The sequence below is a fragment of the Ornithorhynchus anatinus genome, chromosome 17 (genome assembly GCF_004115215.2).
Source record: "Ornithorhynchus anatinus isolate Pmale09 chromosome 17, mOrnAna1.pri.v4, whole genome shotgun sequence".
Classification (NCBI taxonomy): domain Eukaryota; kingdom Metazoa; phylum Chordata; class Mammalia; order Monotremata; family Ornithorhynchidae; genus Ornithorhynchus; species Ornithorhynchus anatinus.
Window position 1 is genome coordinate 19,617,701 of NC_041744.1, and position 17,681 is coordinate 19,635,381.

At 49.1% G+C, this 17,681-nt stretch overlaps 1 long non-coding RNA gene across 1 annotated transcript in view; it reads left to right on the plus strand.

The window, feature by feature from the left end:
- The first annotated feature begins 576 nt into the window (after positions 1–576).
- Positions 577–17,681, plus strand: part of LOC114817964 — a 49,944-nt gene continuing 32,839 nt past the window's right edge. The window contains exon 1 of the long non-coding RNA XR_003765793.2: positions 577–723. This is a non-coding gene — a long non-coding RNA (uncharacterized LOC114817964). The remainder of the gene's footprint in view (positions 724–17,681) is intronic.

Here is a 17,681-nt window from a genome sequence, read left to right on the forward strand (position 1 = left end):
GCAGCGAGGGGGGAGAGAGAAGGGCAGGAGCAGCAGCGAGGGGGGAGAGAGAAGGGCAGGAGCAGCAGCGAGGGGGGAGAGAGAAGGGCAGGAGCAGCAGCGAGGGGGGAGAGAGAAGGGCAGGAGCAGCAGCGAGGGGGGAGAGAGAAGGGCAGGAGCAGCAGCGAGGGGGGCGAGAGAAGGGCAGGAGCAGCAGCGAGGGGGGCGAGAGAAGGGCAGGAGCAGCAGCGAGGGGGGAGAGAGAAGGGCAGGAGCAGCAGCGAGGGGGGAGAGAGAAGGGCAGGAGCAGCAGCGAGGGGGGAGAGAGAAGGGCAGGAGCAGCAGCGAGGGAAGGGCGGGGTGGGGGAGAGAGAAGGGCAGAAGCAGCAGAGGGAGAATGGCTTGCCAGGCATGTGTCTAGAGGGTCCTCAGGTCTGCAGTTGTCAAAGGTGACCTGAGCCACACTGGGAATCTTTGAGGTCTCACTAGCACCAGTAGCCTCAGGGGGAGAGAATGGGGAGGGGGAAAAATCCCTATTCTTGCATGCAAGAATCCCTGCTCCCCTGCTGGACACGATCTCATAAACTTTTAGGCCTCGGGGAAGAATGAGGGGCTAGAAGCCCACTGTCCACTGACTTCATGCTCGAATCCTCGAGGCCAGCGATCAGATCCTCCGCGGTCTCCACGGACCCTCTGCCCGGCACCAGGCCGTGCCAGATATCGTGTTGCGACGACGAGAACCGGGTGAGTCTGTGGTACTGTTGGCGGTGCCCTGAATCTTCCTAAATGGTGGCCTTCTCTTTGCAGATGGGCTCACAGACTTCCATTTCACCCTGAAATGCGGGTTCGACTTGTTTCGCGGCAGACTCCCGAAGGTGTTTGAATGTCCTGGCACTAGTCTGTGCATGTGTATAGAAGAACATCACTCTCGGTTTTTACCAGTTTGCCGGATCTTTTTCTAAGGTCATTCTTCCCATCGGTGTGGTATTCGGGATGCCGACTTCCTCCCTGCGTTTCACCTTAAATCTCCGAAAGAAACCTTAAGCGCGTTCCAAGAAAAGAGATTTTTTTTGAAAAAAGATGGTGTCATTTAAAGCCCTCGGTTGTGGGCTGGATTGTTTTCTACCTGCCAGATTTTAGGAAGAAGCAGGGTAGTGGAATTCATCGAGTCTCGAGGGGGGAATGTTTTCTTAGAAGAAGTAATGGGATGTATCGAATGCCTACTGTGCGCAGAGCACTGTACCAGACGCTTGGGAGAGGAGAACATCAAAAGTCATCTGTGTTTCCACTCTTTGTAGTAGGGTGATTTTTTTTTTTTGTTTGTCTTCCGTTTAAATCTGGGCTTTCAAAGAGAGGAAAATAAGGTGTCGATATGATATACCCTCTTGAGTTTGCTTACCAAATGCCGTAGCTGCATGTTGTTGAAGAATGCGTACTGTAATAGGCGGGCAGGGAAGATGTTTTAATTTCACTTCAGCCGGTGTGTCGTTTGAAAATGAAACCGGGTCCATTTGAACGTTGTGGATGGGCTTATATAACTCGATTAAAATAACGCGATGCGCGGGAACAATCAGAGACCGGAGTTAAATTTTAATTGAAAGCTCCCTTCGGTGGAGTCTAATTTGAATATGCTTTAAGGGGAGAGATTTAGGATAGAACCGTTGGGGCAGATGACACTGTGTAATTCCTACCTCGGCGGATGTTTATCGGGACGACAGAAGGTGATCGTTTGAGTGGCTGCCGGACGGCCTTTCTGGGGGAGTTCTCCATCCTCGCTCGTGGTCATTTGGGTGGCGGGATTGGGCTGTTGGAGTCGGTGTGATATCGCCATCTGTTTCCTCACAGGCGGCGTGGCCTAGTTACGATTACCGTTAAACGCTCACTATGCGTCCAGTGCAGTAGCGGGTTAGAGTCAAGAAAATCAGGTTGGATACGGCCCCTGTCCCACACGGGGCTCAAGATTATAAGCGGAGTGACTCTAGACTGTAAACTCGTTGTGGGCGTGGAGTGTGGTACTGTCCTCAAGTGCTTAGCGCAGTGTTCTGCACAGGGGAAGAGCTCAAGTACGATCGATTCACTTTAGTGTACAAAAATGAAGGACGCCTGCTTCCATTTCGCCACCTCCTGAACCACTGAGTTGCTCATGCTTGAAAACGGGTAACTGAGTGTTCCATATTCGCATTTTTCCCGATGCCCTTCCCCCGTCAATGTTGGAAGAGAAGTGCTGACAGTGAGTGATGGGCTCTCTGTGGGGAAGGCAGACAGAGGGAATGTTTACTGCCTATTTGGAATGAGACAGGATATTATTCCTCCTGGGCGGAGATGGAGGCCTCCCCTTACCTCTTATTGAAGGCGAAACGATACCCAATTAAGATTCGCTTCTCCTGTTGGATGGAAGATATACTGCCTAATACCTTGGACGCACAAAAGAGGCCGTTAAGGTACGACTCCCCAGTCGGCTTAACTTATTTTGGGGGGCGGAGGGGGTTCCTCTGGAAATCACCGTTGCCCACCTCTCTGCTGGTTCGTGAAAGAGCCGTTGGCATCTCGCAAAACACCGGCACTGGAATGAATAAATTGTATGTATTGAGCTCTCACCGTGTATAACACGATACAAAGTTCTTGGAAGAATACAGCATAACAATGAGCTTGTGGTCTGGTGGGAGACCGACATTAATGTAAATAAATTATAGTGCCTGGCACAAGTATATTAAATAGCGTAATTATTAATATGGAGGGTTTTGATGTTGTCCAGGTTAGATCAGGTTTCTGGTTCTAGCTGTTACCCTGCTTTGGGAACAAGGGATCAGGAGCAGGGTCTTGATCCTAAAGATCTGGAACTTGAATTTCTCCATTAATGGTGCTTACTACGTGCAGACCACTGTACTGAACACTTGGGGAAAGTACCATACAAGAGAACTCGATTCTTGCCCACCGAGCGCATACGGTCCATAGCAGGAGAGAGACACTAAAGTGGATTTAGGGGTGGGGGAAATTCATTCTGCTCCTTGGAAAATTCCAATGCCCATTGAGAGAAGCTCATTTTTGTTTGTGTTAAGAACTTTCTACCTCTCTTGTAGGCCATTTTGATGGGGAAGTGATTCTTGTGACTAGTATTCAGCCTGTTTTCATCCTCTGGCTCAGAAAATTTCTATCCATCGAGAGAGTTCTGTGCAGAGCGTGATACTGCCGTCCTTGACCGCTGGGCAACTTTGGGTTAGTCGCTTAATGTCTCCGAACCTAGTTTCCTCATCTGTAAAATGGGGATTCAATACCTGTTCTCCCCCCTACATGAACTGTCGGTAGCCTACCTGATGTTGTATCTACTGAGGAGTTACATACAGTGCTTGGCTCCTAGTAAGCATACATTCGATTGTATTTATTGAGTGCTTACTCTGTGCAGAACAATGTATTAAGCACTTGGAAGAGTACAATGTGACAGACAAGCATTTAACAAGTACTATTATTATTATTATTATAGAATTAGTAGACATGGCTCTCTGCCCTCAAGGAGCTTGCGGTGGAACAGGGAAAGCAACAGTAAAATCAATTATAGGCGGGAGAAATAGAGTATACAAGCAGGTCCCTAAGTGCTTTCTCTGGTGGCAGAAACCCTTTGGTATAAAAGAAAAAGATTACTCGTGTTAAGGTTGAGTTAATAGCAACATGGAGCAGAGTTAATAGATTTTCTGCGGTTGAGTTAGTGTAATAATGCAGTTTTTTTTAAGCATCGCCACATTCTGAGGCCTGGGACTGGCTGCTCTAGAGCTCTGGGTGGGGAAATCATCCGGTCATTCAAGGTTTCTCATTTCATTATTTTAGAACACTTGAAATAAATTGGGGGCTAAGAGGTATTGGCCCAAATGGATTGGGATGGAGTTAATAACACTAATAATTGGGGTATTTGGTAAGTGCTTGCTGTACTAAGCACTGCGGGTGGGGGTGGGAGGACATACAAGCAAATTGGGTTGTTTTAATCCCCATTTTACTGATGAAGCAGCTGAAGCTCAGAGGTGAAGTGACTTGCCCAAGATCACACGGTAGACAAATGTCAGAGCTGGGATTAGAACCCATGACTTTCTGATTCCCAGGCCAGGGCTCTATCCTCTAGACCACGCAGCTTCTCTTGAGAGTCAAGGTGGTGGGTCTATCTCCCCCTCTCAAAGTCAAAGGTTTTATTTATTGCAGAAGCAGAGACGCTGGAGAAGCAGCGTGGGCCTGGGAGTCCGAAGGACCTGGGTTCTAATTCCGCCTCTGCCCCTTGTCTGCTGTGACCTTGAGGAAGTCACGTCACTTCTCTGGGCCTCAGTTCCCTCATCTGTCATGGATGAAGAGTGTGAGCCCCCCGTGGGACAACCCGATTACCTTGTATCTACTCTAGTGCTCAGAACAGTGCTTGGCACACAGTCAACACTTGAAGGACCATAGTTGGTACTAGAGCCTTGGTTCAAATCCTGAAATCCTCCATCCTCCCGCCATTTCTAAAGCCTCGGTGAGAAATAGAGGGGTCAGTTGAAGAGAATTCATGTATCTCAGGGTTCCTATTCAGGATCGGGGAATGAATGAGGTGAGGAAACTGAGACCCAGCGAGGTCTAGTGGAAAGAGCTCAGGCCCAGACTCAGAGGACCTGGGTTCTATTCTTGGCTCGGCCACCGGCCGGCTGTGTGACCTTGGGCGAATCACTTTAGGTCTCCAGACCTCATCTTCCTCATCTATAAAATGGGGATCCTCTACCTAGTCTCCCTCCCTTTTGGACTGCGAGCCCTATGTCAGGCAGTCATGTTTGTCGGGCACTTAATTCCAAGAGCACTGTACTGAGCACTTGGGAGTAGAATAACAGACACATTTCCTGCCCACATTGAGTTTCCATTTTAGAGGGGAAGACAGACATTAATAGGAATAAATGGCATATACAGACAAGTGCTGTGGGACTGGGAGGGGGATGAATAAAGGGAACAAGGCAGGGTGAAGCAGAGGGGAGTGGGAGAAGAGGAAAGGAGGGTTTAGGGAAGGCCTCTGGGAGGAGATGCCTTCAATAAGGGTGTGAAAGACTGAGAGAGTTTAATTGGCCTGGAATGCCTTTCTTCCTCCTGACAGGCAGAACGCGGGCGAGAGGTCGGCAGCGGGACAGACGAGATCAAGGTATAGCGAGGTTGGCGTTAGAGTGAAAGGTGCAACCCAAGTGTGGGACAGAGACTGTATCTGACCAGATGAGCTTGTAGCTACCCCAGGACTTAGTGCGTGGCACCTAAGCGCTTAAAAAAACACTATCATTGTCATGCGAGCGAGGAACGGCCTCGATATTGGCTGGGAGACCCTCTGAGCGAAAGCCAAACTGGGCCAGAGTCTCACTCAACTTCTTCTCGCTCTTTTGAACCCCAAGTGGCCCCAACGTTTAATTGCCCACCACTTTCGAAGCAGCCCGCTTAACCTAGTACATGCTGGGCGGTTAGAGCCGGACTCGAACGTTAAATGCGGAGCACTAAATCGAGGCCCCGACTCCAGAACTCAATCACGGCCCGTAAATGTATTAGCATTTTAGGTTTTCTCTCCACCAGGAAATGACTTAATCCATTTATTTTCATTGTCTTGCCTGCAGGCCGTCTCTCTCTCTCGGTCCGAAATGACTTCTGACAGCCCCTGGGATTCTCGTTTTAGTGACCAGGATTACATCTGTTTCCCTGTATCCATTAGGCCACTGTCCTACAAATTGTACAACACGCTCAACCCTCCTGCCTCCCCAAATCTGACAGACTTTGATTCGTTCGATCGTATTTATGGAGCACTTACTGTGTGCAAAGCACTGTACGGAGCTCTTGGGAGAGTATGATATAACACTAGACAAGTTACTGCCCACAGTGAGCTCAGTCTAGAGAGGGAGATGGACGTTAATATGAATAAATAGATTATAGATATGTGCTGTGGGGATGGAAGGATGAATGAAGGAGCAAGTTATTGGTGCAGAAGAGTGAGGGGAAGGCTTCTTAGAGGAGATGTGCCGTCAGCTCGGCTCTTCCCAAAATCCCATCTCCTACAAAACCTCCCAACTTAATTCCCATCTGCCGATTCCTGTTAGCCCAGAAGCTACCTTGTGTTGTCTCGTGCTGTCGGGTTGTGTCCGACCCACGGCGATGCCACGGACACGTCTCTCACAGAACACCCCACCTCCATCTGCAGTCGCTTCGGTAGTGGATCCGTAGAGTTTTCGCGGTAAAAGTACGGAAGAGGTTTACCATTACCTCCTTCCACGCGGTAAGCCTGCGTTTCCACCCTCGACTCTATCCCGTGCCGCTGCTGCCCAGTACGGGTGAGTTTTGACTCGTAGCAGACGGCCTTCGGCTCGCTAGCCACAGCCAAAGCTAGGAATGGAATGGATATGTCTCTGTTTGACTCTCCCTCCCATAGTCGAGTCTGCTAGAGGACTGGAAACTCTCCAGGTGCGACCCTGAGAGGAGAGAAGCTACCTTTAGCTCTTGCATGTTTTACTTTTGCTAATAATGATAATAGTGGATTTTGTTAAGCATTTACTACGCGCTAAGCAGATAAGAGCTCAAGCCCAGGGAAGTTTTACAGGTTCTCAGCTGACACTAGTTTTTTCAAGAGTGCCAAAAATGGAAGATCTAGAATGGAATCGGACTGATTTTTAGGAACCTTTGAGGGCAGGGATCCGATGTGCCAATTCTGTTAGTCTCTCCCAAGCGGGAGCTCGATATTCTTCCATAAAACCTGTGAGAGAAGTTGTCGTGAACTGCAGTAAACTCTTGAAGAGATCTAAAGAAGTCTAGAATTTCCAGACGCCTGAACCACAGAGAGCCCTAGGGGGAAATGTAATTAAATGTAACCCTAGCCCAAAAGACCTCTCACTTCCTTTTAATTGTCTGTTTCATTTGCTGACCTGAAGCTCCCATCCTTCATGCGGGTCTCAAATATATAATGAACTCTATTAATGACTAAAGGGTTTCATTAACTAGATGCCGCTCGAGTTTCCCCGCCGTCATCAGATCGGAGGGGCAAGTTCTGTCCCTTGGAAACGACCTGTGGGAGGAAAAAGCCGGACGGCCATAAAAAAAATCTCCGTCCAGTTGCTTTGAACGGAAGATATGCTGGGGCAATGGAGTGTTTTTTTTGAATCTCCTCCTCTGCAATATCGTTGCAGGATTAGATCAATCTTAAGCTTCATTAGCTAGCCCGAGGAGCCGCTATCGATCTGTTTTTGTTTTGTTGCCTGGTCTCCTATTCCAGGATTCTCTTGTTTTATGCCCCACCACTTAGCATAGTGCTTGGCACAGAGTAAGTGCTTAAAAGCATGATTATTTTTGTATTTTGGAGATGTGGTGGGCAGCTGACTGGCTATTCTAGGTTGACCCATTGGTATTAATGGATGGTCAGTGAATCCATCAATGGCATCTACTGAGCTCCTACTGTACGGAGAGCACCGGATTAAGCAGTTGGGAAGGGGTAGAAGAATGGACCCAATCCTTCCCCCTCAGGGTGCCTATAATCTAGGCCGGGAAACAGATGCTAAAACAAACTACAGACTGAAGGAAGGAATAGATTATATAAACGTGCTCAGGCATGTTGGGAGTTCTTAAATCCCATCATCATTATTATTATTATTAAGTGCTTACTATGTGCCAAGCATTGTTCTATTTGCTGGGGTAGATAGCAGTTAATCAGGTTGGAAACGGTCCCTGTCCCATATGGGGCTCAGTCTTAATCCCCATTTTACAGATGAGGTAACAGAGGCCCAGTGAAGTGACTTGCCCAAGGTCACAGCAGACAAGAGGTGGAAATGGAATTAAAAACCCCCTCTGACTCCCAGACTGCTTGATCCGCTAGGCCCCGCTGCTCCAACTTCCCCATCCGTAGACACACCCCTAGATGGAGGTGATCTGGATGACAGAGGAAGGAAAATACCATTTGGCTGTGAAACCTGGAGCCATTTCGTGCAAGCTGACTCGGCCGGGCAACGGTTCTAGGTGGAAGTAGAAAATTAGATTTCTGCATCCTGAGGAGTCTAGATGGGGTTGATATTTGTCTGAAAATATTCAGCCCAGGCAGCTGTCGTTATAGATGGAATAGATTTCTCGCTCCGTAAAATCAGGGTTTTGGCCTGGGTGACTTTTTTCCAGGAATATGAGGAGCCGCGAAAGAGAGAGGATGAGGACCCCGTGGACCGTAAGCTCGTTACGGGCGGGGAAGTTGCCTGCTGACTCGGGTATTATGTACTCTCCCGAGCACTTAGCGCAGTGCTCTGGCCCAAGTAAGCACTCGGTAAATACCTTTTTGAGGGATTGATCCCCAGATGTTGTCAGTGAGCCTCTGTCAACTCGGCTCTGGGATCTGATGAGAGATTGGTTTATCTTTTGGACCTAGTTGAAGAAGACGGGCATTCCGAGGTCAATCCATCTCGTGAAGGGAGGTCACTGGTCGGGAGGATGGGCTAGAGTAGATTGGGGTTCGTGATGTTGCTCCTGTCCCGGGTTGATGGGAGAGTCTCCAGGCTCGTGGTGCCCCCAAAATTCTTCTAGTTACCCTATTTTTCGGTGGTTTCTTTTAACCCGTGATCCACCAGATGCCTGAGTGACACTAAAGAGTCAGGGTGGGAGGGGAAGGAAGATGGGGAATATATTCCCTCAGATCAGCTCTCCTCTCTCTCTCTCTCTCTCAAACTCCCTTGCTGGTGAGAGGCTGTCACAGGCACTTGCAGTTATTTCCACATTTCCCTTGATGCCATAATGATACTTGAAAGCACAATAGGTTAGCCAAGACAATTTGGGGACTTGACCATCCTCTGTGTTTGTTAAAGCCATTACCCACCTGCTAGCCAATGGAGTCTCCTCAAAGGTCTTAAACCAAAAAGGAGTTCTGGGACCCATTTCCCTCAGGAAGAGGACTTGGACAGAAAGATTTAGCTTCACCCTCCATGATGCGTCGTTACCATGAAAACTGTACAAGATGTGTTTTGTGTTTTTGTGTGTGGTTTCTTCCCTTTCCATCTAGGCATTGGAAATCTGGTTGTAAAAGCCTGTTTTCCACCATTTTTCAAAAAGGTTATTAGAATCAATTATATTTACCTAATGATTATTGTGGGAATTAAGTGCTCGCTATGTGCCGGCCACTGTACTAAGGAAGGGATGGGATGGATACAAGAAAATCGGGTTGTTTAGGCTCTCTCCCTTATGGCGCTCTGTCTCAATCCCCGTTTTACAGATGAGGTAACTGAGGCACAGAGAAGTGAAGTGACTTCTCCAAGGTCTCATAACTGCAATTAGAACCCATGACCTTCTGATGCCCGGGCTCTATCCACTAGGCCACGGTGCTTTGAAAAGTCTGTGGCGTTCCTTCCTGCCCAAACCGAACCCAAGTCAAGTTTCACAGAGAAGAGAGGGAAAGATTGAACTGACGAGAGAACGTTTGTTTGATGATAACCTGCACGATCATGTTTTTTTTGTCCGCCTGGCCATTAAATGCAGATGTGCTGAAGTACGTTGCTTTTTCAATTTCAGTTTCACACGGTATTTTCAGCAAATGGCCCGAACGAAGGCAAAGATCCTGCCTCCTCTTCTAAATGGCTCCACTTTCCCCAAATGGATCCATATTGATTTTTTCTTTTCTTTTTTTTTTTTTTTTTTGTGAGCGCATCTCTCAAATAATGTGTTTCTGTCAGCCGAACTTGCCAATCACCACTTCCACTTAATTGCTACCCCAGACTGGGTTGCAGGAAAGTGAAAGGGAACTTGCCCAGTTGTAGAAGAAATAAGAAAAAGGAAAGCTCTAAATATTCTTCTTTGAGCTTGGCACACCGCTAAATTTTCAACAGATGAAACCAGTGTAAGAATCGAGGTTGACGTGACTGCTTTTCCTTGGTCCCGCTTGCTTCGGAGTTGCCAGTTTTGGGGGCGGTCACTGTGTTGGCTCACTAATTTTACTATGGTGCACTGTTTTTCTAAGCACTGGAGTAGATACGACTCAATCAGGTCGGACGCAGACTTGGGAGTCGCAGTCTAAGTAGGAGGGAGTCCACGTTAACCAGAAGCGGTGTGGCCGGCAGAAAGAGTCCGGGCCCGGGGGTCAGAGGGCATGGGTTCTAATCCCGGCTCCACCACTTGTCTGCTGTGTGACCTTGGTCAAGTCACTTGTCTGCCTCAGTTCCCTCAACTGTACAATAGGGATTCAACAACTGCTCGCCCTCGTCCACGGCCCGTGAGCCCGATGTGAGACGGGGATGGCGTCTGACCCGTTAGGCTCGCGTCTGTTGCAGGGCTCGGAACGTAATGGGCGCTTAGGAAATAGCCTAATAATCACAGTGCCATGAGGAGGGGGTGTTGAGGTCTTGTTGTTTTTTCCCTCCAGGATCAAGTCGGCACATCCCAGGATGTGAGGGAGTTGTTGTCCGAAGATGGGAAGGGGAAAGGAAGGGCAGGGCGACTATTGGCACGGGATTGGTCCCTTGCTGGAATTCAACCATCTTGATCCTACTCAGAATCCCCCGGAGGCAGTCCCGGAGGTGATTGCGAAAATAGCATCGTGGAAGGCCGCGGGTGGGGGAGATGGTATGTGTTGCCAGATCCTTCCATCTCTCCCTCACCATCCGCCCCCCAGCTAACCCGCTTAGAGAGGCAGTGAGTCCTAGCGGGTAGAGCACCGTCCTGGGAGTCAGAAAGGCGGGGCTTTAATGCCACCTCCACCACTTGATGGGGCGACCTCGGGCAAGTCCCTTAGCTTCTCTGGGCCTCGGTTACTCCTGGAATCTCTTTGAGAGCAGGGAGGGTTTCCGCTAATTAGATCGCACTCTTCCAAGAGCTTAGCACGGGGCTCTGCACCTAGTAGGTGCCTAATAAATACCATCGACTGGAGAGCATATTTTAAGCCGAACCAGAAAAGCAGGAAGGTCTAGTGGAAAGAGCCTGGGACCTGGGTTCTAGTTTCCCCGCTCCACTTGTTTGTGGCATGACCTCAGGCAAGTCCTCCATGCCTCCCTGACCTCACTTGTAAAATGGGGATTAAGACTGTGAGTCCCATGTGGGACGGGGACTGTGTCCAACCTGATTATTGAGTGCTGGTGTAAAAAATTCAAGTCCCTGGCACATCATAAATAGCGGGGGGGTTTGTGTGTGTGTGGTTTTTTTTAAAAAAAAAAAGCATTGGCGTAGTTAACTAAGCCAGATACTGTCACCTTTACTCCCCAGGATCCCAGTCTAAGCCGTAGGGAAAACAAGTATCGAAACCCCGGTGAACAAGTGGGGAAACTGAGGTGCAGAGAAGTTAAGTAACTTACCTGAGATCACCCAGCAGGAAAGTCTCTAGACTGTAGGTTCGTTATGGGCAGGAAATGTGACCGCTAACCTAGTTGTGTCAGAGAATGCGTGTGGTCATTGTTATACTGTCCTCTCCCAAGCGCTTAATACGGGGCTCTGCGCACAGTAAATGCTCAATAAATTGCGATGGACGGATTCGCTAATTCTGTTGCACTGTCCTCTCTCAAGTGCTTAGTACAGTGCTCTGCACAGCGTGGGTGCCCAATAAATATCACTGACGGATGGAAGGATGTCGGGGCTTCTCCCGAGCCGATGGCCTGTCTTCTCTGCCCCGAGATACACCTTGGTATGACTGACTGACTTAGAACACACAGATCAGGGAAGAAATGCCTGTTTTGGTCTTGTTAGTTCCCGAAACTTTGCCTTGGGATATTTTTGGTGTCTAAACAGTCTCTCAAATTTCCCAGTGCAGACATTCAAGAACTCCAACAGGACCTAAAATTGTCTTGGTTTTCCCTTTGCTCTGATGCTTTGGATTAGTTATCAAATTGGATTACTCTGAAGAAAATGTTTGGGCAGTCATCTGTCTCCTACTGAAACTTCCCCATGTGTGTTTCGACTCCTGTTCCATGACACCCTTGACCTTTTGCGGAAGGCACAGCCGGCCACAGTAAAGCGGAGGGGGAAAAGAGAAAATCAGGTTAGGTTAAGGAACTGTAAAAAGTTCTCGTGGCTATTATTGGACCGGGTAAACTAATTGAAAAGGCTCGAGTAATTAGCAGGCCTGAATCTGGTCTCGATTCCCGAGCGGTGACATAAACCGAAAGGAGAGGCTGATGGGCAAATTGAATATCCTAGGCGGAGGAGGAGAAAGATGGGGCGGGAAGGCCGGCTTTACGGGCTGAGCCGCGGAGGTTTCGGATGGGCGGGGTGGGAGACTCCACCTTCCGGAAGGATGGGTGAGCACGGCTCCCTGCCTCCCACCCTGTCCAGAACAAAAGCTCTTCGAATTAAGTTCCTCCACAGAGAAAAGCCAATATTGGTTAAGCCGATAACTCTTCCTGTCACTTCTCGGCCCGCTATCCGTCTCCCTGTGCCCTCCTCTCTCTCCCTCACTCCTCTGTCCCATCTTCTCCCTCTATTCCCTCCTCTCTCTTCCTATCTTTTGCATTCATTCAGTCCTATTTATTGAGCGCTTACTGTGTGCAGAGCACTGCCCTAAAGCGCTTGGAAACTACGATTCGGCAACAGATAGACATAACCCCTACCAACATCGGGTTTACAGTCTAGGAGACAGACAACAAAACAAGTAGACATCAGGAGCATCAAAATAGATATAGAATTATAGATATATCCACATCATTAATAAGAGTAATAAATATCTTTTTCCCTCCCTCCCTTCCTTCCCCTCACCCCATCCTTCTCTACTCAGTGGGAGTTATTGAGCACTTACCAAATGCAGAGCACTGTACTAAGCACTTGGGAGAATACAACAATAAAAACATTCCCTGCCCACAACAGCTTTCAGTCTAGAAGGGAAGATGGATGTTACTATATATAAATTACAGATGTACTCAAGTGCCCTTTTGGGCTCTTTCTTCCCCCTTTCTCCCTCCTTTGTTTTTGCCTCACCCTCTCTCCTTGCCCTGAGAACTGTGGGAATAAACCACAGACTCAAAGAGCATTAATCTCAGAGTTTGGGAGTTTTTAATCCCAGGCAAGGACAGAGCAAGGTTTCAGGGCCAGGAGAGGAACTTGATTAGAAAAAGGAGCCTCAGAAGACCGACACTGAATGATTGGACAACCATCAGCCTGGCATCTGGGACTCGAGCAACGCCTTGAATCTGTTCAGCGTTTTCATTTTTCCAAGGCCTTTTTCCATTGCCCATCTCGTCCTGTCTTCCCAGCATCACTCTGAGGTAGGGAGAGGCAGGTCTGGCCGTCCCCATTTTACAGCAGGGGAGACTGAGGCCCAGAGATAAATACTATATGGAAAAAAAACAACCCAGCGTTTCCTGACTCAGAAACATTACTCATCGGGGGCTGTTTTGGAGGGGTTTGGGCTGTGTTTTTGGGGGGGGGGGTTTGTGGGTTTTTTGCATTAGGTATTAGTTTTTCCCCATTACCACATCCTCAGAGAGAGATTGTCGGAACGGAGCCGAGCAAAGTTTTCCATTTCCTCTCCCAGGAACAGAGAGCGTGTATCCCTGTTAATAATTGGGGTATTTCTTAAACACTTAATATAGGCTAAGCACTGGGGTAGATAGAAGAACATCAGGTTGGACGCAGTCACATGGGGTGCCCGATGTTGGTTCCCCACTTCCAGAGGAGGTAACTGAGGCCCAGAGAAGTGAGGTGACTCGCCCCAGGGCACACGGCAGACAAGTGGCCGAGCTGGGATTAGAACCCAGGTCCTCTGACTCCGAGGCCCGGACTCTTCCCTCGCGGCGCCGAGTAACCGATCGTAGCAGCGGCCGGAATCCTGGCAACCTCGGAAGGAGCGAGGTTTTTATTTCATCCCGAGGTGATGGATGTCTGGTCTTAAAGCGCACCGCCCTTGCCAAGCGCTCCAAGTAAATGGTTTAAGAAACAGACGCAGCATTGGCCAAAAAGTTAACTGCGGCAGGGGAGGGAGTCTTGGTTGTTGGCTTGTAAAAGCTGGCACGGGGCTAATCCCCTCCGCATCGCTCTAAGGGAGCCAGAGCCCTGAAAACCCCAGCATGAATTCTAACCTGTGCTGACTTCACTTTTTTTTTTTAAAAGGGATTTTTTAGGCCCTTACTATGTGCCAGGCACTGTTCCGAGTGCTGGGATAGAGCCCGTCACTGGGCAGGGATTGTCTCTATCTGTTGCCGAATTGTCCACTCCAAGCGCTTAGTACCGTGCTCTGCACGTAGCGAGCAGTCAAATACTATTGAATAATGAATACGAGCTAATCAGGTTGGACACAGTCCCTGTCCCACCTGGAGCTCCTGGTTTTAATCCTCATTTTACAGATGAGGGAACTGAGGCACAGAGAAGTGACGGTAACAATTATGGTACTTAAGTGCTTACTATGTGGCAAGCACTGTTCTAAGCCCTGGGGGAGATAGGAGCTAAGCAGGTAGGACACAGGCCCTGCCCCACATGGGACTCAGTTTCTTCAGGCCTCAATTCCCCCATCTGTACAATGAAGATTAAGAAAGTAAGTGACTCACCCAAGGTCCCTCTGTAGACAAATGGCAGAGGCGGGATTAGAACCCAGGTCCTTCTGACTGCCAGGCCTGTGCTGTAGTCACCGGGCCACGCTGCTTCTCCCAAAAGGCTGTACTGAAAAGCTTCAGAAAGCTCTTGGTCTTAATACAGTTGGGCTTGGTCCTTGACAAAAACAGCACCGATGGTGGACTTCCGTGGCGGTCGGGGGATGATATATTGGTGGCAAAGTGGTAGACGCAAAAAAAACCGCCTCTAGTTACCGTGCTTGATGTTTACAGCGCCGGGTACTGGTTTAACTTCGGCCTCCTCGTCTCTCACTGATTATCATCACTGGTATTTCTTGAGCGCTTACTGTGGACAGAACACTGTACTAAGCCCCCGGGAATGTACAAAACAGCACTGAGCGACCGGCTCGCTTGCCATGACAAGCTTACGGTCTAGAGGGAGACTTAAATTTTGATGGCTCCCAAGAGAAGACTGCTTCTCCATCATCATTAGGTGTTTCCTAACCCTTCGCATTTAATGTGGGATACCCTCCCCTACAGATCCCCCAAAATACGGCCCAGCCCATCTTCAGGCGGCTTCGGAAACCCTGGAAGACCCACCTCTTCCTGAAGGACTTCCTCGGGAATTGCCGCGGTTGCCGATCGTGACATCCCGACTCTCAGACCCATACGGCTTTACGTACTGGATTTAGTGATTTATTTTTTTCTATATCCTTACACCTTCTACCTATATTTATTCTCTTTGATTTTGAGCGCTTACTATATGCAGAGCACTGTACTGAGCTCCTGGGAGAGTACAATATAGCAGACACGGCCACTGCCCACGGCAAACAGTGTTCATCACCGATGTCGGAAGGAGGGCAAGATGGGATTAGGAGTCTTGCCTCAGTCTCTCAGCTGCTGTGCGACCCTGGGTGAGTCACTTGACTTCTCTGTGCTTCCCTTTGGCTCATCCTTGAAATATTTGTTGTCTGGACGGTGACCCTCACGTGGACAGGATACCAAGACCGGCCTGATGGCCTCTAGCTATGGCTTCCCAGGTTGGGCGAGGACCTCCTAGTCGTGCCACATACCTGCCCTCTGCCCCCCTTGCTTGCTGGGTGGGCATGGAATCCGGGCACTTGCTTCTCGCCATCCCGCCTGCTAGGTATATTAGCACCCGCGAGTGGTAGCTAGCGATGACAATTATGGTTGTTAAGCGCTTACTATGCGCCAAGCACTGGGGTATATACAAAGTAATCAGGTTGTCCCACCTGGGGCTCAGTCTTAATCCCCCTGAGGTATCTGAGGCACAGAGAAATAAAGCGACTCACCCAAGGTCACACGGCAGACAAGTGGCGGAGCTGGGATTAGAACTCACTTCCTCTGACTCCCAAGCCCGAGCGCTTTCCGCTAAGCAGCTGTCGATCCGAAATACCCTGGGACCTCTGGAGAAATGCTCTGGCTCCGTGACCCCCAGCCGACGTTCTCCCCGTGAACCAAGCCGAATTCCCCCAGAGTGGCTTCGAACCCGGGCCGCCATCACGTGTGCCAACTCGGTTGTACCCTCTCAAGAACCCGGCACGGTGCTCTGAGCTCCGTGAAGCAGAGGTATTCGTCTGGTGCTCACCGTGGGCCGAGCACCGTAAGAAGGACTCGGGAGAGTACGATCCGACGGAGCGGGTACACCTGTTGACCCCCCGCAGCCAGCTGACCGAGTAGAGCGGGAGGCAGACATTAATATAAATAATTTATAGATACGTCCGTAAAGTGCTGCAGGGCGAATACTAAATGTCCAGAGGTCACGGATCCGAATGAATGGCAGGGAGAAAGGGGCTCCGAGGGGAAGCATCAGCGAGGGCTTTTCGAATACCACCGATCGATTCCGAACCAGAGGCCGGGTTGAGGCAGCGTGGCTTGGTGGCCGGAGCTGGGACCTGGGTTCTGATCCCGACTCTGCCGCTCTCCTGCCGTGTGACCGCGGGCAAGACGCTTCCCTTCTCCGTCAGTTCCCTCAACTGCGGAATAAGGGATCGATACTTGTTCTCCCTTCCACGTAGACTGTGGGACGGGGACTTGATCCAGCCCGATTAACTTGCAGTTACCCCAGCACGTCTAACAGTGCTTGACACACATTAGGTGCTCAACGGATACCCTGAAGTCCAAATACGCTAACCACGGCCTCCGATTCCTGCTTGGTTTTTTAACCATCTGAGAGCAGCGCCCCTGCTTGGATCCAAGGTGGTTCTCATCTTCGAGTGCGCGCAGTTATTTTAACGCCTCAAGGTTGTGTACACCGGTGCTGAAATTGGGCAGAAGCAGGTGGCTGGGAAAAGCACATACTCTAGTCAATTTGCATATGTCACAAAAATCCTTTTCGCTCAAACTCGAGGGCAGATACTTGTGTTAATTTGGCTTTCTTGAAGCCTTGTCGTTCTCCTCAATCGCACCAACTGGGGCACGTCGGGAAGATGAATGGAGAATTTAAATGAAAAAGCCCAGGTGCAGAGGAACATAAGACAATTAGTCTTCCAATTAACTCCTTGGAATATCTGTGGGCTTCCAACCCGAATCGAAGAAAACGGCTTTCCCCCGGCCCTGCAAAAACAGACACCTTCTGCCTCTGCCTTTTCAAGCTAAAAGACAGATGCTTCCACGGCTACCAGGTTCCCGAGCCCGTCGACGATGAGTGAAATGCAAAGGAAGGGTTGGAAGGCGGGGGGGAGGGCAGTGGAGAGATTTTTTTTTCCTCTTGGATACGATCGTTGGGCTTGCCGAGCAGTGGGTATGAAGACAGGTGGCTTTCTGTGCCATCCTTGCTTTTGTCACCCTAATAGTTGTGGAAATCGGACTTTTTTTTTCACGGTATTTACGCTCTCACTATGGGTGATGCACTATGTTCTAAGTGCCATTATCCTTTTTGTCGCCCTAAGGGTTGTGGAAGTCTGACTTTTTTTAATTTTAATTTTATTTTTTTTTGCAGAATTTAAGGACTTACTATGTCATGTGCCATTATCTTTTGTCCCTAATGGTTGTGGAAATCTGATTCTTTTTTTTTTTTTTTTTACAGTATTTGTAAAGCACTTACTATTTGTCAGGTACTGTTTTAAGCATTAAGGCGGGAGCCCCTTGTTGGGTAGGGATTGTCTCTATTTGTGGCTGAATTGCATTTTCCAAGTGCTTAGTACAGTGCTCTGCGCAGAGTAAGAGCCCAATAAATACGACTGAATGAATGCGAGTCAACTAGGTTGGACACGGTCT